Below are 21,985 nucleotides of genomic sequence, written 5' to 3' on the forward strand. Positions count from 1 at the left end.
TTGACATGAATCAGCCATGGAGTTACATGTATTCCCCATCCTGATCCCCCCTCCCACCTCCCTCTCTACCTGATCCCTCTGGGTCTTCCCAGTGCACCAGGCCTGAGCACTTGTCTCATGCATCCAACCTGGGCTGGTGATCTGTTTCACTATAGATAATATACATGTTTCGATGCTGTTCTCTCGAAAGATCCCACCCTCGCCTTCTCCCACAGAGTCCAAAAGTCTGTTCTGTACATCTGTGTCTCTTTTTCTGTTTTGCATATAGGGTTATCATTACCATCTTTCTAAATTCCATATATATGTGTTAGTATGTTGTAATGTTCTTTATATTTCTGGCTTACTTCACTCTGTATAATGGGCTCCAGTTTCATCCATCTCATTAGAACTGATTCAAATGAATTCTTTTTAATGGCTGAGTAATATTCCATGGTGTATATGTACCACAGCTTCCTTATCCATTCGTCTGCTGATGGGCATCTAGGTTGCTTCCATGTCCTGGCTATGATAAACAGTGCTGCGATGAACATTGGGGTGCACGTGTCTCTTTCAGATCTGGTTTCCTTAGTGTGTATGCCCAGAAGTGGGATTGCTGGGTCATATGGCAGTTCTATTTCCAGTTTTTTAAGAAATCTCCACACTGTTCTCCATAGCGGCTGTACTAGTTTGCAGTCTCACCAACAGTGTAAGAGGGTTCCCTTTTCTCCACACCCTCTCCAGCATTTATTGCTTGTAGACTTTTGGATAGCAGCCATCCTGACTGGCGTGTAATGGTACCTCATTGTGGTTTTGATTTGCATTTCTCTGATAATGAGTGATGTTGAGCATCTTTTCATTTGTTTGTTAGCCATCTGTATGTCTTCCTTGGAGAAATGTCTGTTGAGTTCTTTGGCCCATTTTTTGATTGGGTCATTTATTTTTCTGGAATTGAGCTGCAGGAGTTGCTTGTATATTTTTGAGATTAATCCTTTGTCTGTTGCTTCGTTTGCTATTATTTTCTCCCAATCTGAGGGCTGTCTTTTCACCTTGCTTATAGTTTCCTTTGTTGTGCAAAAGCTTTTAAGTTTCATTAGGTCCCATTTGTTTATTTTTGCTTTTATTTCCAATATTCTGGGAGGTGGGTCATAGAGGATCCTGCTGTGATTTATGTCGGAGAGTGTTTTGCCTATGTTCTCCTCTAGGAGTTTGATAGTTTCTGGTCTTACATTTAGATCTTTAATCCATTTTGAGTTTATTTTTGTGTATGGTGTTAGAAAGTGTTCTAGTTTCATTCTTTTACAAGTGGTTGTCCAGTTTTCCCAGCACCACTTGCTAAAGAGGTTGTCTTTTTTCCATTGTATATCCTTGCCTCCTTTGTCGAAGATAAGGTGACCATAGGTTCTTGGATTTATCTCTGGGCTTTCTATTCTGTTCCACTGATCTATATTTCTGTCTTTGTGCCAGTACCATACTGTCTTGATGACTGTGGCTTTGTAGTATAGTCTGAAGTCAGGCAGGTTGATTCCTCCAGTTCCATTCTTCTTTCTCAAGATTACTTTGGCTATTCGAGGTTTTTTGTATTTCCATACAAATTGTGAAATTATTCGTTCTAGTTCTGTGAAAAATACCGTTGGTAGTTTAATAGGGATTGCATTTAATCTATAGATTGCTTTGGGTAGTATGGCCATTTTGACAATATTGATTCTTCCAATCCATGAACATGGTATGTTTCTCCATCTGTTTGTGTCCTCTTTGATTTCTTTCATCAGTGTTTTATAGTTTTCTATGTATAGGTCTTTTGTTTCTTTAGGTAGATATACTCCTAAGTATTTTATTTTTTTTGTTGCAATGGTGAATGGTAGTGTTTCCTTAATTTCTCTGTTTTCTCATTGTTAGTGTATAGGAATGCAAGGGATTTCTGTGTGTTAATTTTATATCCTGCAACTTTACTATATTCATTGATTAGCTCTAGTAATTTTCTGGTAGAGTCTTTAGGGTTTTCTATGTAGAGGATCATGTCATCTGCAAACAGCGAGAGTTTCACTTCTTCTTTTCCTATCTGGATTCCTTTCACTTCTTTTTCTGCTCTGATTGCTGTGGCCAAAACTTCCAAAACTATGTTGAATAGTAGTGGTGAGAGTGGACATCTTTGGGATTTAAAGAAGGATGGTATTAACCTTATAACTTAATGTGAAAGAATAAAAGTCTTAATAATATTTGGAAACATATACCCTTCTCCCCTGGATAGATAAGATATATAGATGATATAGATGTTACATTTTGGTAACATTTTGTCATTTTCCTTGTAGAGACCCTACAAATTTCTCATTAAGATAATTTATAAGCATTTTATAATGTATGCTGTTCTTATGCATGCTATCATTTTATCTATTATAACTTTTCACTAGCTGTCAAGAAAAAAAAACTGTTGATTTTGAATAATTATATTGATTATAAACTCTCTTTTCCACTTAAAGTATTTAGGATACATTCTTGAGGCTTTTAGGTTTATAATTTGGTACATTCTTAATAGTATGGAAGTAGTTTAAATACAGCTAGTTTATGAATTTGCTTTCAAAGAGAAGCAGTATATAAAAGAAGGAACATAGATTTTTAAATTCATGCAGATCCTGATCCAAATTGCTTTTCTGCCATGGCTGTCTTTATGGCACTTAACTTCACTGAACTTATCAGTGTCCTTAGCTGTTAAAAATAGTTTACACTAGATTACATCATAGTGTAGTTGTGACAGTTAAATAAGGTAATGAATATAATGTACCTAACACAGTATTGATAAAGAGTGAATATGCAATAAACACATTGTTTCTCTATTTATAATTTACCTTCATACCTTTTGCTTGTGTTGTATGATAGAGAATCTTGGAATTGAAAAGTAGGAACATTGTGTATTTGTCTCTTGCTGGATCATAGGATCCTAGAAGGTGTGGAGTGGCAAATAATATCACCTGACACAGAAACTCTGACTGATTATAATTTTCTGCTTAGGGATCAAGGTTGAGAAGGATGAGTATTGGATTGATTGATCATGGCTGCCACCTGTGTGTACTGGGACGGTGATAGGACATGTACCATATACATCATGGCTCTATACTTTGTCTGATTCACTTCTAGCAAATGAAAAGCACAGAGACAGTCCCTAAGAGTGAATGAATGAATCTCCTATATTTTGGCATGAAACAAATAAAGTAAACTCATACTTGAAGTCGCTCAGTTGTGTCTGACTCTTTGTGACCCCATGGACTGTAGCCTACCAGGCTCCTCTGTCTGTGGGATTTTCCAGGCAAGAATACTGGAGTGGGTTGCCATTTCCTTCTCCAGAGGATCTTCAAACTTACATGATCAATGTTAAATTGAGAAGCTAACCTTCAGATTGATCAAATTTATCATATTTTCACCTAAGGATTTTATGAAAAACAGTATGTTAAAAAGAAGGTGAATTGTGGTATCAAACAAATTTAGATTCAAACTATACCTTCACTGCTTTCTAGTTGTGTGTGCTTCATACAAAATGATTCTTTGAATTTCAGTTCCCTTTTATCAAGACATAATAATGTTCGAATTCCCTTAGTTTTCCTCTTTCAGAAAATGTCTTGATTTTTCTTCATTCCTGGAAGATATTTTCTTTGGAGATAGGGTTCTGGTTTCAAAGTCCCTATTTCTCTGTACTTGGAATAGGTACCATTTCCTCTGTCACCATGATTTCTGATCATAAATCTGCCCTCATGCAATTTTCTAAAATAAAATGTAAAGGTAAGATGCTATTTTCCTCTTGTTACATGAAAGATTTTTTTCTTTGACTTCAGTTCTCAGAAGTTTGATGTTGATGATGAATGTTGGAATGAATTTCTTTAGTTTTATCTTGTTTGGGGCTCACTTATCTTGGGACTTTAGGTTTTTGACAGAATTTTAAAGCTCTCTCTCTTCAATCCCTTAATCCCTTTCGCTAATCTCTACTTTTTCAGTTTCTTGATTGTTCTGTCTGCTCGGTCCAAGTAATCTCAATGAGTTTATTTCGGTCCCTTCCTGTTCCTTCCACTTCCCTTTTGGTTAGTTCTTGAGATTGATGAGTTGCTGTTTGAAAAGACGCAACAGCTACCTTTAGATTGTTGAAATTGTGTTTATGTTTGCTGTCCATATATAGACAAAGACGTTTGTGGGTCTGTGCTAGTATAGAGGCTCTGGATAGATTCTTAGCCTACCCAGAAATTCTTTGGGGAGCTGCCATGCATGGTGTACAGAATTCATCATAGCCCGTAGTTGCAGTGCTTCTTAACAGCTCGCACAGACCCTTTTCTCTACAGAAATCTGGTATTTCTGGCTGCTACAGTGCGATACAGTTGGACTGTTGAATGCCAAGCTCCAAGGCTGCATCAAGGACTGAGAATCAAAGAAGGGTCTTCTTGCCGTTCATCCATTCCACTTCACTTGCCAATCAGTGCAGAAATCATCTCCATATTCTATACTCATGAGCTGTTAGAGGAATGTCTGTATCTAACTCACCATCTCATTTCACATAGGATAATGAGCCTCAAATGAGGGGAAAAGATATATTTCAGGTATCCCTTTATGATAGTCGAAGGGGGACAGCACCCTGGGCTCCAAACTCCACCTTTAGAACTCTTCCTTGCAGCATGACATGTATTATCTGTCATGTATGTCTTACCCTGACAAGTGCTCATCACAGAAATGTGATGCATATATGACAAAGCTAAGCTGCCCCAAGATGGAGGTTGGCAGATCTGGTCAGTGGTAGCTAAGACCAACCAGCACAGAACTGGTGACTATTTCACTTGTATGGGCCATATCATAGCCACCCTGGCCAACAAATGAGAACCAGCCACATCCCTTAGGCACCATACAGTGGAGAGGACCTAGGGAAGTGCCATCCATTACATCACATACTTGACAGAGTGTGATGACAATTAACTTATGCAGTCCAGTTGCATCAGGAGTTGAAATCTCCCCAGAACTGAGGCTCCAGAATCCTGAGTTTTCATCTCACCTCTGCTACTTACATGCTTTGAAGCCTCCGACAATAATACACTTCTTTTTTCAGGTTCTCAGATTCAACATCTGATACAGGCAGAATAAGGACCCCCTTACCCGCCTGGTATCCACATCCTAATCACTAGAATGTGTTAAGTTATCTTACCCAACAAAAGAGATTTTGCTGATATAATTAAGAGATTGGAGATATCCAGCTGGACCTAATATAAAAGGACCCAAAGGACCCACATGGGCCCTTGGAAATAACCTTTAGAATGGCAATCATCAAAAAGCCTACAAATAATAAATGTTAGAGAAGGGTATAGAGGAAAGGGAACTTTCCTACACTGCTGGTAGGAATGTAAATTGGTGCAGCCACTATGGAAAACAGTATGGAGTTTTCTTAAACTAAAAATAAAGGTGCCATATGCTCTAGCAATTCTGAAAGTGAAAGTCACTCAGTCATGTCTGACTCTTTGCGACCACATGGACTATACAGTCCATGGAATTCTCCAGGCCAGAATACTGGAGTGGGTAGCCTTTCCCTTCTCCAGTGAATCCTCCCAACCCAGGGATCAAACCCAGGTCTCCCGCATTGCAGGTGGATTCTTTACCAGCTGAGCCACAGGGAAGCCCAAGAATACTGGAGTGGGTAGCCTTCTCCAACAGATATTCCTGACCCAGGAATCGAATCAGATTCTCCTACATTACAGGTTGATTCTTTACCAACTGAGCTATCAGGGCATATATCTGGAAAAGATGAAAACTAATTCAAAAAGATACATGCACCCCATTGGCAGCACTATTTACAGTATCTAAGACATGGAAACAACTCAAGTGCCCATCAACAGATAATTGGCAATGTGATATGTATGTACAGTAGAATATTACTCAGCCATAACAACAAATGAAATAATGTAATTTGCAGCAACATGAATGGACCCAGAAATTATCACACTAAGTGAAATAAATCAGAGAAAGACAAATATCATGATACCACTTATATGTGGAATCTAAAAAATAATACAAAGAATTGTATACAAGACAGAAACATACTCACAGATACAGAAAACAACCTTATGGTTACCAAAGGGAAATGAGGGGAGGGGTAAATTAGGAGTATGGGATTAACTGATTAAAACTACACAAAATGGATAAACAACAAGGGTTTACTCTATACCACAGGGAATGACCTTCAATATTTTGTATTAACCAATAATGGAAAATAATCTGAAAAATACATACTCTGAATCACTGTGTTGTACACCTGAAACGAACACAATTTTGTAAATCCACTATAATTAAAAAATAAGCCAATATAAAAAGCTCAAACATCAGAGAACCTTTCCTGACTATGGTCAGAGGGATCTGTGACAATGCAGGATGGTCAGACAGATTCGATATTGCTGGCTTTGAAGGAGAAAGTGGCCACAAGCCAAGGAAGGTAAACAGCCTCTAGAAGCTGGAAAACACAGTAAATAATTCTCTAAAGCCTCTGGAAAGGAATGCAGCCCTAACAACATCTTTATCTTAGCCCAAATACATGCTTGTTGGGCTTTTGAATAAATTTGAGTTGTTTTAAATCACTAAGTTTGGGATAATTTATTATAGCCACAATAGAAAACTCACGTACGATCTTCAAGTCTGGAAGTCATAATGAATCAGCTATTTTAAAAGCTAATTCCTTTAGGGACCTGTTCTCCAACCCACTGGCACAGTCTTTATTGAGGCCCCCCCCTCCCCTCTCTCTCTCTCTCTCTCTCTCCTGGACTATTGTAGCACTTACCTCTCCGCTTGTTTCCTACCATTAGCTTAACTCCTGTGAGCACTGTCCACACTAGTACCAGAAAGATCAGCCTTGAACATATTTCTGGTCTCATCACAACCTTCTTAAAATCCTTCCCTAATTTATCATCTTCTGGACTGCTGGTTTTTTAATATTGTCTGTATTTAGGGAGGGCATCCTGTCAGTGACGGCACAGAAGAATATGTAAATATGAAGATACCATCTTAGTAACATTTGTATATGCATGTGTGCTAAGTCGCTTCAGTCATGTCCGACTCTTTGCGATTGCAGGGACTGTAGCCCACCAGGTTCCTCTGTCCATGGAAGTCTCCAGGCAAGAATACTGGAGTGGGTTGGCACGCCCTCCTCCAGTGGATCTTCCTGACCCAGGGATCAAACCTGTACCTCTTACATCTCCTCCTTGTGTATGCATAGACACACAAAAACTTACATGTAATTAACAGATTTCTGGATGCCTTGAAGCTCACTCGTGGCCTCCAGGGTAAGGCATTTTGGTCACAAAGGTAAGTATAAATTCCCTCCTATGAGATAAGGACTTTGCCTACCTCTTCATCATATCCTTCTTAACATATATCATGCCCTCTGATACATTAAACTCCTTTTAGATGCCCAAATATGCCAAGCCAGTTTTGACCACCATGTTGTTCATCTGCTAGAATAATTCTTCCCCTCCACACTCATAACCTGACAGGTGAACAAACAGATTTTCATTTTTGAATGCTCTTCTTAAAAGTCTTCTCTTTTCCTGACCAACATTTTACTGTTTCTCCACCTACCCCACAGGTATAATCAGCCACATCTTCCTCTGTGTCCTTCACAGCCTTCTAGATGCAATCTATCAGCCATTCCACAACTTTGCTGTGCTCTTCTGTTCAAGCATCTCACCTCTTCTCCATCAGATGGTGCACCCTGGGTTGGGAAGGGCAGAGGATAGGAACCCTTCCTAACCCTCTGAGCGGTCTACCACCAAGCAGGGTTCACAATAAGAGCCAGGAGCATGACTGTCGAGTCAGTGACTGGTTATGGAATTGACAGCTGTGTCAGTGTTTCTTCAATGAACTCAACCCTTTCTCTTTGCAGTGCTGCACTTTACAGGTCATCCAGCTTTGCTAAGTTTCCTACGTGTTGGTCTTGCTGAACAAATCCATTTTAATTTCCGTATGGGACTGGGGCACATGGGAGTCCATTTGTTGCTATTCGTGTTTGATTCATTCAGAGTAACTAATCACCACCTTGACCAATACTGTACAGTTTTGTTCTCAATTCATGGTTCCTTCTCACCAAGGATTATCTCTCCATTGACCAGGGTGTCTATTTTCTGCCAGGAACAGATCTATTATCTGGAACACCACACTGAGCTCCTGATGATAAAGTCATCCTGTGTTAACTGTGTCAATTTCGAGGATCTGAAAATGTGGCATAAAGACCACTGAACTGGAGGTCAAAAGATCTGGATTCTGATTCATAGGGCCACCCACATCCCTGTAGACACATCACACACTTTTTCTTAGACTTAATCTTACCTGTATGATGGAAGAATTTGGAGTCAAAACACTACAGGGCTTCTCTGGGTTGAAATTTATCATGTATAAAGTCAATATCTAACCCTCACTGTATGTTTACATACAGCAACATGTTATCTAACATGTTTCCTACTAGTGATTAGGAAAGCAAGAGTTCTGAAAGTGATGTGATTTTTCCAAAATTATTCAGAACATCAGAGGGAATAAATTTAAAATTTTCACACACCATTCATTCATATGGTCAGTCTGTGTGTATTTTGGGGGTGTCTGTTACATGTCTGGCACCATTGCAGAAGCAGATAATCTGAAAATGGAGGTGACCCTTGCCTGCTAGGGCCTCCCTGATGTCTCAGCTGGTAAAGAAGCTGCCTGCAATGCAGGAGACCTGAATTCGATCCCCAGGTTGGGAGGATCCCCTGGAGAAGGGAATGACTACCTACTCCAGTATTCTGGCCTGGAGAATCCCATGGACTGTATAGTCCATGTGGTCACAGAGTCAGACATGACTGAGCAACATTCACTTGCCTTCTAGTGACTGACAGTATAATGTGGGAATCAGTCATATGAACAAATATCCTGCAGTGTGATAAGTGTCATATTAGAGGGAATCTGCAATTGCTTTGGGAAGGGAAAAGGAGGGACTGGCTGGGTGAGAAGCAGGTGGAGTCTACTGTTTTACAAAACCATTTCTCATACATCGTCTCTTGATCAGGAAGAGAAGAGAGTTTTTGTTTTTTTGTTTTTGTTTTTAGTTTTCTCTAAAGTTTCTCTGCGCATGAAATGTAAAGTGACTTCAATAACTTCCTGAAGTCTGTGAGGGTGGTAAGGAGCAGATTCAAGGAAGGCAGAAGGGCTCTTTGGCTGCCTGGTGTGGCTGCACTGAAAACTGCCTCTTTTTGGTCAATGGCCCCAATCCTTAGACAAATTGTGATACAACAGAAAGTCATCTAGATACTCATGCCTTGAGAGAGAGGAACCAGGTCTTCTGTATCTTTGTATTGTGGAATTCTAGTGGGACCCCAGTGGTCTCTACCAGAATTTGGGTGGGTCAAGGCATTTGTAATGGGCTGGTAACAATTTGCACAAGCACTTTGAAGAAAGGTCAGAGCAAAATAAGTGTGGGTGAGAAAGGAGAGCCTAAGTTTTGTCTCAGAAGTTGGCCCTTCAGCACGTCCCCATGGACAATTGCCAGAGCCTGGCACAAGCAGAAGGTGAAAGAGTTGTTTTCCGTTAGAACTTCATGGGACTTCTGTGGGTCCTAGGTTACAAGGTATGGCCAAAGTTGACTGTGATATGGGGGCCTTGTCCTCACCTTCATGTGGAAAGCAGTGGCTTTGACATGCTGAGGCTGCAGAGAACATTGGCCCCTTCTGTGATTCAAGAGACGTCACAAAGGAGATGGTGCTGTTCAGAGTGGCTATGTCCAAATCTTGTGGGATCACTCAGTGGTTGGCACCAGAGGAGAAGATGCTTCTCTGACAAGGGAGCTGGTGGAGAAAGACTTGTCAAGGCATTTCACAATCCGGGCCAAAATAAGACATATTCATGAGCCCCTGGGAGATGCTGTCTGAGGTGTTCAGAAGAAATCATGGCAGAACCTTTGGCAACTAGAGGCGAGTGAAACATGGGTTTCATCTGCAACCTCAGCACCTATCACTGACCTGCCCCAATGGCAGGAACTCAGTGTCTGCCCATCTGAATGCAGCATCCTTTCACCACGGCTCCTCCCCTCGCTCCATCAATAGGCACCCACTCTAGTCTCCCAGGGGCCTTGCCCTTTCATAGGTGGTTCTGAACTTGCTTCTCTTCTCCTCTATCATCTTCTCTCCTCTATCAGATATCTGGACTCCCATCTCTCTTTACATTTCAGTTTAGAACTTGGAATTCTGAAGGCATTGGCGGCTCAGTAGCTAAATTTGAGTATAGTAAATGCATACTGCTGAGTCAGTCCAACTTGCTACAAAGTTGAAATATCCTGGCTGCCACTGGCACAAGCTTGCTTTATCATGCATGCCTTCAACATTTTCCTTTGTTTCCTAAATCAGCAAACATAGAAAATGTGTTCAGTTTTCTGCAGCAGAAGCCCTTTGAGCTTTTGAACAATCACCTAGCAAAGGTCACTGAATAGAAGGGTACACAAGGGACTTGATGACTTAGTATTATTCATTCAACAAGCACTTATCAAGCCTCAGTAGAACCCCTGCTGCTGGGAGTTCTGCAGGGGCTTTGTACCTGAAATGCCTCAGTAGGTGCATTAGTAGGTGCTTAGGTTCCTGACTTCCCGTATTCACAAGTGGCCAAGTTTCTGGAAAATTCTTAAGATCTTTTTGGAATTCGAAATTTTCCCTTTGTACTAGACATGTCCATACCATGAGTAACATTTTATATTAGACGTTGACCTTCAGAAAGTATTTCAGTTCCACTTTTGAGTTTGGTTCAAGAATTTTTTTGCTTTTCCTCTCTCTCATTTGACGTTATAGGGATTAAAGTGGAAAGACTGGGCACTTAAAGAAAGTCGGACCTTTTTCAATCAACCAACTATTCCTAGTTGGTTGTTACCTAATAAATCTAACATCTCATATAAATAATTATTGATTAAATTGGTTCTGAGACATGACTATGAGAGAGACCATGACTCAAGACCAAGGCATCAAAATCTGGAGCCAGTAAGCCTGAATTTGAATTCTGGTTCTTTATTATTATTATATATTGGAGTACAGCCAGTTAACAAAGTTGTGGTAGTTCCAGGTGCAGAGCAGAGTGACTCAACCATACATATACATGTATTCCCCCAAGGAGATCAAACCAGTCAGTCCTAAAGGAAATCAACCCTGAATATTCATTGGAAGGACTGATACTGAAGCTCTGATACTTTGGTCACCTGATGTGAAGAGCCGACTCATTGGTAAAGACCCTGATGCTGGGAAAGATTGAGGGCAGGAGGAGAAGGGGGTGACAGAAGATGAGATGGTTGGATGGCATCACCAACTCAATGGACATAAGTTTGAGCAAACTCTGGGAGATAGTGAAGGACAGGGAAGCCTGGCATGCTGCAATTCATAGGGTCATAAAGAATAGGATGCAACTTAGTGACTGAACAACAATGTTCTCGCCCAAACTACCCACCCATCCAGGCTGCCATATAACATTGAGCAGAGTTCCCTGTGCTATACAATAGGACCATGTTGGTTATCCATTTTAAATATAGCAGTGTGTACATGTCTATTCCAAACTCCCTAATAATCACTTCCCCTCATCCGTCTCCCCTGTAATCATGTAGATTTCATTCTCTAAATCTGTGAGTCTGTTTCTGTTTTGTAAATAAGTTCATTTATATCATTTCTTTTTAGATTCTGCATATAAAGGATATCATATGATAATTTTCTTTCTATATCTGACATCACTCAGGATGTCAATCTCACTCATGTTGCTGCAAATGGCATGATTTCATTCCTTTTCATGGCTAAGTAGTATTCCATTGTATATATATGTACCACATCTTGATCCATTCATCTGTCAATGGACACTTGAGCTGCTAGATTTGAGTTCTTGTTCTGCCACTTAACAGTTATGTGACTTTGAGCCATCTGTGTAAATTCTTCCTGCCTTGTTTTCAACTGAAAACTGAAGGAGATAAAAGTATTGATGTATTTCTCCAAAGGTTTTGAGGATTGAGTTCATTCATGGAAAGTTATTAGAAAAATACCTGAATGACTCAGATGTATAGAACGGACTTGTGGACTCTGGGAGAAGGAGAGGGTGGGATGTTTCAAGAGAACAGCATTGAAACATGTATATTATCTAGGGTGAAACAGATCACCAGCCCAGGTTGGGTGCATGAGACAAGTGCTCGGGCCTGGTGCACTGGGAAGACCCAGAGGGATCGGGTGGAGAGGGAGGTGGGAGGGGGGACCGGGATGGGGGAATACATGTAAATCCATGGCTAATTCATTTCAATGTATGACAAAAACCACTGCAATGATGTAAAGTAATTAGCCTCCAACTAATAAAAATAAATGGAAAAAAAAAAGAAAAAAAAAAAAAGAAAAATACCTGAATGGTAGTAACTCCTATATTTGCAAATTATAGCAGTATAATGGTTACTAGTAATAGAAGATGTATGAGTAAAAGTAAGATACAGTTGCACGCTAATACAGAAAAATTTCTCTGGCTTATATCAGATACAAACTAAACTTTTTTCTGCATAAGAGAATTTACTGGTAAGTGGCAAATTCTCCAGTGATAAAAATATCAAAATTAACCATCTCCCTTCAGTGTCTATGTACTTCAAACTATCTTCTGAGGACTAATTCAACTTTCCAGGTATCTTAACATTAGGAAAGTGGTATTGATATGATGGACAACAGGAGGACTCTGGCCACAGGAAAGTGGTAAATTGCATTTTAAAATCAATCTTGTGCGAAATTAGTATCAGCATGCCACTGAAAATCTCTCCTTTTTAGGTGTTCTGATAAGATCATTTTCTGGACTTCTAAGACCCTAGACCATGGTGGATTTGTGAAAATAGTGCTCTTCTAGGAGTTCATTACCAGCCTTGCATGGGACCATTGCTTGTGTTTCATCGTGTGCTATGCACTTTCATTGCATTTAGATTTCAGTGGGTCACACTTTAATTTTAATGGAATCTCTAAGCTCTCCAGTCCTTAATGAAATAATACTTTTCTGTGGTAGGCATGCTCAGAAGGCAGAACTGGAAGCTCCAGAAGATTAGAGGCTATGAATGTCTTATCGACCTTACAGAATGTCAGACATGTAGTGGGCACTCACATTTGTCACATAATTTCATGTATTCTCAATGATTTTAACATAGCCTCCCAGAAAGAACTGACCTATATCCTCCTTTTATAACCAATATGAACAAAATGTAATTAAACAATCTGCATGTTCTCATACACTGCACACAGCTCTATTCTGAAAACCCACTTAAACTCCCAGGATGCTTTCAAAAGAGGGGGTACTTCTTTGCCCATATTCCATTTGTCACACGTTCAAATCACTTTAATCTACCACTAGTGGTGGAGAAGGTCATGAAATATCTCATTCCACAAAGGCAATTTAAACGAAAGAAAAGCCCAGATAGTATATTTTGAATGAGAGAGATTCTGATGTCTATTTTGAGGAGAGGGTCATCTCAAGGTCAGAAGACAATCTACAGAATTGCCAAAAATGAGAGAGAACACTTCCAGATTATGGCCAAAGCGTGTCCTGTTTGAGATGCCCTTAGAAGTCTGGTCCCTCTGGTTGAGTTGATCAAGGGCAGAGTTCATTTAAAATGTGCCATTTTTTCCAACATGAAACCATAAAAGTACCCAGATTCCTTTGAGTCTCAGAATCCACTTGGGAAAACCAGCCAGAGCAACTACCAGGGGAATTAAAAGAATTTTTTTTCCCCCTCTGCACTTTATATAAACAAAGTGAACATCTTTGTTTCTTTCAATGATTTTTACCTTGAGTTTTATATAATATTAACACAATTACTTGCTTTATGTTTGTTAGCCATCTCTAAGCAAGTATTTCCTGCTGCTTTATTTTCAGGGGAAATTTTGTTTTGTATGTTTCCTAAAAATGACAAGTGGCTAGATTTTTCAAATACAATGTAAGGGTATCTCTTAAAAGTGAGTTCAACACGTTCATATCCATGGTGTTTATTAAGTTGGGATTTGTTTGTTTCATATGTTTTGCTTTCATTTCACTATTATTTCTAGTTGCTTTTCCCTCTGTTCTGTTCTTGCCTCCTTTGTCTTTATCAAGTCTTGTTTACCCCTGTATTTTAAAATACATGTTCTACTTATTTGAATAAGTTCATTTACTTGTCTTCTAGTAGTTAACTAATATTAGATTCTTAATATCATTATTAATAAATAATTTACACACCCTAAATTTTATCCATTTAATATGTACAACTCAATGGTTTTCCTATATTTTTAAAGTTAATGCCACCATCATCCCCATGATCTAATTGTCAATATTTTTACCACCACATACACAAAAAAAACCCTTGTTCCCAACAGCATTCTATCTCTCCCCTTTCCTTGCCCTAGGCAACCAACTAATCCACATTTTTCTCTGTATATTTGCCTATTCTGAGTATCGAATATAGTAAATATCCAGTATAATGTTGACTAGAAATGGGAAGAGTGGCCATCCTTGTCTCATTCCTGATCTTAGGGATAAAGGATTGAATCTCTTACCATTAAGTATGATGATAGCTGCCGGCTTTTCATAGATACTGTTTCAGATTAAGGAGGTTCTTTTGTATTCTTCGTTTTTAAAGCATTTTTATCATAAAAGGGTGTTAGATTTTTTTCAAGTGCTTTTCCCTTGCATTTTTGAATATTATTACAAAATCTTTGCCCTTTATTTTATTAATGTAGTGTATTCCATTGACTAATTTAGGGGTGTTAAACCATTTGTTGGGATAAATCTCACTTGGTGTAAGTGTATGATCCTTTTTAAATGGTGTTGTATTAAACAGTGCTACTGTGTGTATGTATACATATATAGATAGATAGATAAAAAGAGAGGGGGAGAGAGGATTTTTGCGTCTCCTTTGGGCTTCCAGGATAGCTCAGTTGGGAATGGATGTGAGAGTTGGACTATAAAGAAGGCTGAGTGCCGAAGAATTGATGCTTTTGAACTGTGGTGTTGGAGAAGACTCTTGAGAGTCCCTTGGACTGCAAGGAGATCCAACCAGTCAATCCTAAAGGAAATCAGTCCTGAATATTCATTGGAAAGAATGATGCTGAAGCTGAAACTCCAATACTTTGGCCACCTGATGTGAAGAACTGACTCATTGGAAAAGACCCTGATGCTGGGGAAGATGGAAGGTGGGAGGAGAAGGGGACGACAGAAGATGAGATGGTTGGATGGCATCATCGACACGATGGACATGAATTTGAGCAAGCTCTGGGAGATAGTGATGGACAGGGAAGCCTGGTGTGCCGCAATCCATGGGGTCACAAAGAGTCAGACACGACTGAGTGACTGAACTGACTGACTGTGTCTCCTTCATTGGCAGGCAGATTGATTACCATGAGCTACCTGGGATGCCCACATATACATATATCCCCTCCCTTTTGGACTTCAGAAAAACCTGAATGAGCATTTTGGTCAACCCAATACAACCTACACTGAAACAATTAACATATTTGGTTTAGCAGGGGGGGTTATTTCTTTTACTCATCATTGCTTCATGCACCTCTTCTCTCCCTCCTGAATTAGTTTTTCTCCTTCCTATAAGACTGCCTCTAGTAACTTTCTTTTTTTTTTTTTTTTTGGCAATTTTGGACCATAAGTTTTTCTGAGTCTGTGTATCAATGCAAATATCATTTTGCCTTGACTCTAGAGTCAAATTTTGGCTGGCCACAGAATTCTAGACTTGAAGTAATTTTCAGTGAGAACTTCTAACTTTTTAAAAAATTAGTTACTTTCGAATATACAATACCTGCTTGTTAACTAGTCACCATACTGTAAATTCCATCCGCAGAACTTATTTATCTTATAGCCAGAAGTAAATACCTTTTGCTCACCTTCACCCATTTCCCCCACCTTTTACCCCTGCTCTGGCAATCATCAATCTGATCTTTGTTTCTAGTGTCACATATCAATGAGATCGCACAGCATTTGTCTTTCTCGGTCTGACTTATTTCAGTTCCTTATTCTTCTTTGCTGCATTCTAAGAGAATACCTGGGTTCAGTCTTCCAGCTCACGCATTCCCTTTTTGATTGTGTCCCTTCTACCATTCGACTGATCTACTGCTTTTTTCTTTTTGCTCACTGTCTAGCTTTCTAATTTTTATGATCTCTAGCTGGTATTTTATGGATATAGGCCCTTTTACCTCTGACTCTGTGATTTTAATTTTCGTTATTCTGCGGTCCTGTTTTGCTTATTCCCATCCCTCTGAATTGCTGGCTATAGGCTCTGGACTTAAGTTTACTGTTTTGTTATTTTTTTAATTGAAGTATAGCTGATTTATAGTATTGTACCAACCTCTGCCGTACAACAAAGTGATTCAGTTATATACATATATACATTCTTTTAAAATGTTTTCCATTATGGTTTCTCACAGGATATGGAATATATTTTCCTGTGCTATTATGCAGTAGGACCTTGCTGTTTATCCATTCTAAATGTAATAGTTTGCATCTATCCACCCCAAACTCCCAGTCCATCCCTCTCCCACTCCCCGCCCCCTTGGCGCCCACAAGTCTATTCTCTATGTCTGTGAGTCTGTTTCTGTTTGGTAGATGGGCTCATTTGTGCCATATTTTAGATTTCACATATCAGTGATACCATGTAGTGTTTGTCTTTCTGACTTTCTGTAGTGTTTGTCTTTCTCTGTCTGACTTACTTCCTCTAGTTGATAATCTCTAGTTGCATCAATGTTGCTGCAAATGGCATTTTTTTTTTTAATGGTTGAGTAGTATTCTACTGTATATACTATCACGTCTTCTTTATCCATTCATCTGTCGAGGAACATTTAGGTCGTTTCCGTGTCTTGGCTACTATGAATAGCGCTGCTGTGAACACAGGGGTGCATGGATCTTTTCCAATTATAGTTTTATCTGGGTGTATTCCCAGGAGTGGGATCACTGGATCATATGGTAATTCTATTTTTAGCTTACTGAGGAGCCTCCCTATTGTTTTCCACAGTGGTTGTACCCACTGCAAGTTGGCTGTTTTTCCATCATGGTGCCGACGTCTCTCAATTATTGGTAAGAGTGGACTGTGCATCCCTCTTTGCAGCTGAGTTTCTCTGTTTGGCTGTGCTTTATATGTTCACATAGCTTGTCTGCAAGGAGGCGTGGGACACACTCCTGAAGTAATCTTGCTCTTTGCAGTGAGGCTTGGAGAGTGGTGAGAGCTGTCTATGGATCTCTTCGTGTGATTGTCTTCTGGGTGTGGAAGCTCTCCTTCCTCCCCAGGTGCAGTCAGCCTCTTGTGATCCTGCCTGCTTTTCCAATCCAGCTTCCCCACCACAGCTGTCCTACCTGGAGGCAAACACCCCAGTAGTGACCAGCTGCCCTAGGGGAGGGAAAGAGAGTCAGACTGATGCACCAGACGGACCAGGTCTTCTCCTCTTCTCCCATTCTACCCCTTCTGGGCAAGTAAGAAATTTTCAATAGCACTTCCTCTCTGCCTCTTGGATTATAGTTTCCATTTTTCTACCAGTTCCACCTACTTCCTGCTTTCAAAGGATTTTTCACTGTTCCTGGACCCACTGAGGGCTTCACTACTTGGCTTGAGGCCTCATTTGAGATTGATTTTTTTCTTTTATACTTTTCTATAATTTTTAGGGATTCATTACGGGAGAGGAGGTGGTAGCCAAGTTAAGACTGTCATCTCGTAACCAAAATGAATGGCACTCTATTAGAACACAGACTTCTGTGGCCATCACCATCTTCCTTGTTCAGTTGAATTCTCCGATTGAGAGAAAGAGATGAAGGCGGGGGGGGGGGGGGAGAGCAAGAAAGAGAACTTGGAGAGCTGTTTGAGACTCATTGGAGGAAGGGGCATCTCTTAAGGAGCTCAGGGCTGTTTATCCTATTTCCACGTCCTGTAATGACAGGTGCCACCTGCAGCAAAGGAAGAAAGAGGGTATTCTTCAGAAGGATGGGGCAGAATCAGAAGCTCAGCTATAGACAAGCCCCAGCTGGCCTCTTTTTACGCTGTCAATAAAAGGCCCTGTGCTTGCACTGTGGCTCCATTATCCCTCCAGCATCAAAGCCAGGACAGGCTCCTCCTCTCTCGGATGCTGACTGCAGCTCTGCTTCCTGGTGCAGACGCAGCTGCGCACACTCCACATGTTCTTTGAGTGTCTTCTTATTCTCTCTTCGGGCTCACCAAGGGCAGCAAGACATTTCTTCCAAATGAGTCGTTTCAGAGCTGACATGGTGTCGGAATTTCCAGCTTGCCCCAAGATTCTTCTTTTCCTCTAATCTCTGTCTTGATTTTTAATTTTTCTTTCTTCAATATGCCAAAATAGCCACGGGTAAACATTCACCGAGGAGATTTTATGTACTAGTCGTCCTGGGTAAAGAGGTCAGGAAATCCCTAGCATTCTCAGAGAGTCACCATGGTCTCCTTAGAGGATGGAAATGCACAAATGAAGTGGGGTCTACAGTGTTTTCTGTTGAAAAGCCTCTCTCCATCTTCTGGTTACAGAAAGCCTCATCCCTCTGGAGAAGTGTTCCTCCCTTATTCCAGGTGATTTTGAAGAGATCAGTGATCATAAGTTTTGCCATGGTTATGCTACCCAGACTTGCTCAAATATATCCTCCATACTGGGGACCAGGGGTTAGCTCTGGAGGTGGCTGCATGACTCATATCAGTCCATTTGCATTTTTCTTGGGGATTAACATACAACACAGCAGTGAGAAAGGAGCTCTGTTTTCCTAGTTCGAGTTCCATCAGCTGGGATGATGGGACCTTGAAGCTACCTCAATACACATAAGCTTCCTCCCCATCACTTTACATGGAAGATGCTCCTCCACATTAAAAAAAAAAAAAAAAAGTGGCCAGTGTCAGGGAAGAGGCTTCCCAGGTGGCTCAGTGGTATAGAATCTGCCTGCCAATGCAAGAGATGCAGAAGACACATGTTCAATCCCTGGGTTGGGAAGATCCCCTGGAGAAGGGAACAGCTACCCACGCTAGTATTCTTGCCTGGAAAATCCCATGGACAGAGGAGCCCGTCGGACGTGACTTAGTGACTAAGCATGCATGTCAGGGGAGAAGAGACGAGAGGGGGCGCTAGACGGGGATGGAAAGAGAGGGAGGGGGAGAAAGAGAGGTGTGAAGACACTCTGTGAGGTCTTACATCCATCCACTCAAGTCTCTTCCCTTGCCTTCCCACCTGCTCTCTAGTTATACATTGTTTCCCAAACATTCCGCATTGCACTACATGGTTTATACCATGGGGACAGCTTTTTCAGTACCTTCTCTTTTGTTCTTGGGAAACATCAAAGCCCAAATATCCCCAATTCCTCCTCCTATGGTTGGTCTCTGGCCCCCTTCCTTCACCCCCGAACACTTTGAACAGACTACTAGAATACCATGGAATTCTCTGTCATAATTACGTGTTTTACATCTTTTTCCTCCACCAGACTGAGTTATTTGCGGGTAGGAATTGTGTCCAGTCATCTCTGAGTTCCCGGAGCCACAAAGAGTCTGGGCAGAGAGCAGAGTGCCTCGGTCACCGAATGCCCCTGGAACTGACTTACCCGTGGGAGGAATGGGTGTTCATGCAGGTTAGGAAGGAAAGTGGTTCTTCTAGAAAGAGGGGTCCCTCCTGCCAGAAAACCATCCATCTTTGTCTCCTGGATCTTTTCTTTGTCAGAAGTTCTCTGACCCACAGGAGCAGTGGAAACAGAACCCCTATTCTAGGGGAAATGGCTGCCTTTGGGCATCAGGAAGGGGTTTAGGGAGGTCTTGTATGCCATCGAGGAACAGGGGGCCACCAAAGGACTTTAATCAAGGGTATGTAAATTATAGTCAGGTAATCTAGAAAGATCATCAGATGGCCATGTAGGGGCCAGGCTGAGGCTGAAGACCGCAAGGCCACTAAGGAACCAGTGGAGAGGCGTGGGTCCAGGATGGGGCTGGTGAGGGCTTGGACAGTGCCGTGGGGCTAGAGAGGAGGGGCCCAAGGCCATCCTATTCATTCCTTCTCTCCCGATCCCCTCAGCTGTGCAGCTGAGACTTCCTCCCTGGTGGCCTTCATCCCTGGCATCTCATTCTTCTCTGTCTTATCTGAGAGCCCCAGAACACCTCTAAATCAGGAGAGAACGATGCTGTCTCCTTGCCCCATAGAATCCTTGGGAGTTACATCTTTGTCAGCACTTCTGCTTCCAGCTCCCATCGGATCGGTTAATGTTTCTTTTATGAAGCGAGGACACCTGATTTCTGTCAGTGCAGGGCTTAAGACTGCCTCGTCAGCACTGTCTTCCTGGCTGGCCATATCAAATAGACAGAGCAAGAAAGCAACTGAACCGGTGATCAGATTCCAAGGCGATGATGCCAGGCCTACATGCTGCTTGTGAGAGCGGAGCTCAACAGAACTAAGGGGTCCCATGGAGGGAAGATGATAAGTTACAGCCGGCTGGGGCTGGTGTTCAGCTGGTGTGGGGAAAGTGGAGGGCCAGATGCTGGTTACTTGGCCATTGAGACAAGCCCCTTCCTTGGTCTGGTCTCAATTTCTCATCTTTAAGGAGTCAGTGGTCATGGAATCCAGGCTCTTCTAAGTCTGAACTAAGGGATGCAAGGGGTCTCTTCATTGTTACAATCTATGACAGCCCCAAGAGCTAATGCAATCCTTGTTCTGCCTGGAAAATCCTCCCTCCCTCTCTTCTTTTCTCTGTCTCTCTCTTTTATTTACCAAATAAATCATTCATTCAGCAAGTCTCCTCTAAGCCGCTACTCTGTGCCAGGCCCTGCGTTCAGAGCTATGGATACAAAGATGAGTAAGAGATGTTTTGACTTTTAAGGAGATTATCATCTAGAGAGAGATTTACAAACAGAAGCAGATAATTGTCGTCAGTGACAAAGTCAGGACGAGGTGAAGAGGGTTACAAAGACCAGAGTTACTACCGAAGGATTCTGTTTCATTCATCCTCCAGGTATCTGGCATTTTTCCTGGAATACAGATTAGGTCCTCAATAAATGAATGAAGTGACATGTTAGCTGGACCTGTAGGATGAGTCAATGTTTCCCAGGTAGAGAAGGTAAGGGGAGAGCATTCCAAATACAGGGAACTGTATGGGTCAAGACCTGAATGCATGAAAGAGATTGGCTGACCCTGAAAATAAGCAGTTCTACGTCCCTGACCCACAGGGCCCTATAGAGACCTCTGAGGAGAAGAGGTTGGAGAATTAGATAGAAGGGGCACTGTAGACAATCTTTAGTGCCACAGCAGAGGACTTGGGCTTGGTCTGTGGCAGTGAGGAACCGTTAGAGGTGCATGATAACTTTTGAAAGATTATTCTGGGCTTGCTGCAGGGGGACTGCGGCAGAAAGTGCCCCAGGTAGAGAGGCTGGTGAGAAGACCTTCTCCACACTGGTGCTACTCTTGGCTTAAAGCCCACAGGATGAACATGGCAGCTTTAAATCTGGATTCTTCTCCACTTTAACAGACTAGGTTGAATCATTGACTTCTGGAGACCCTGATGAGGGAGAAGCAGATCATTTGGGGGGCACTTTGACCTAATATCCCTGCAGACTGAATAACGTAGGAACTCAATTAACATCAGGTTAGAGACCAGAGAAAACACAAAAGCACTAACCATTTGAAATTCCCTGACTCACCCTTCCCCAACCTCTCCTAATCTAGAGCTGATTAATTAACAAGAAGCATATCCTCTCCTTCACTGACATGTAAAATGTAAAAATTCATGTTGCAATTTGGCTAAAGACAAATAGAAGCAATCAGATACTGCCAACCTCATAGAGTAGCACTGACTTGTTTAATCTCTGAGGTTGGTTGGTGTGGGGAGCTGAGGACTAGACAGAGGGGATGATCTGGCTGAGGTTCCTCAGCAAGTTAGTACCTGAAGCAAGATCAGAACCTGGGCCTTCTGGCTGCCAGGCAAATGGTTTCCCCAGAGTGACACAAGACCTCTGCCTGCATCACCAAAGAAGAATTGAATCAATTGT

The sequence above is a fragment of the Odocoileus virginianus genome, chromosome 31 (genome assembly GCF_023699985.2).
Source record: "Odocoileus virginianus isolate 20LAN1187 ecotype Illinois chromosome 31, Ovbor_1.2, whole genome shotgun sequence".
NCBI lineage: Eukaryota > Metazoa > Chordata > Mammalia > Artiodactyla > Cervidae > Odocoileus > Odocoileus virginianus.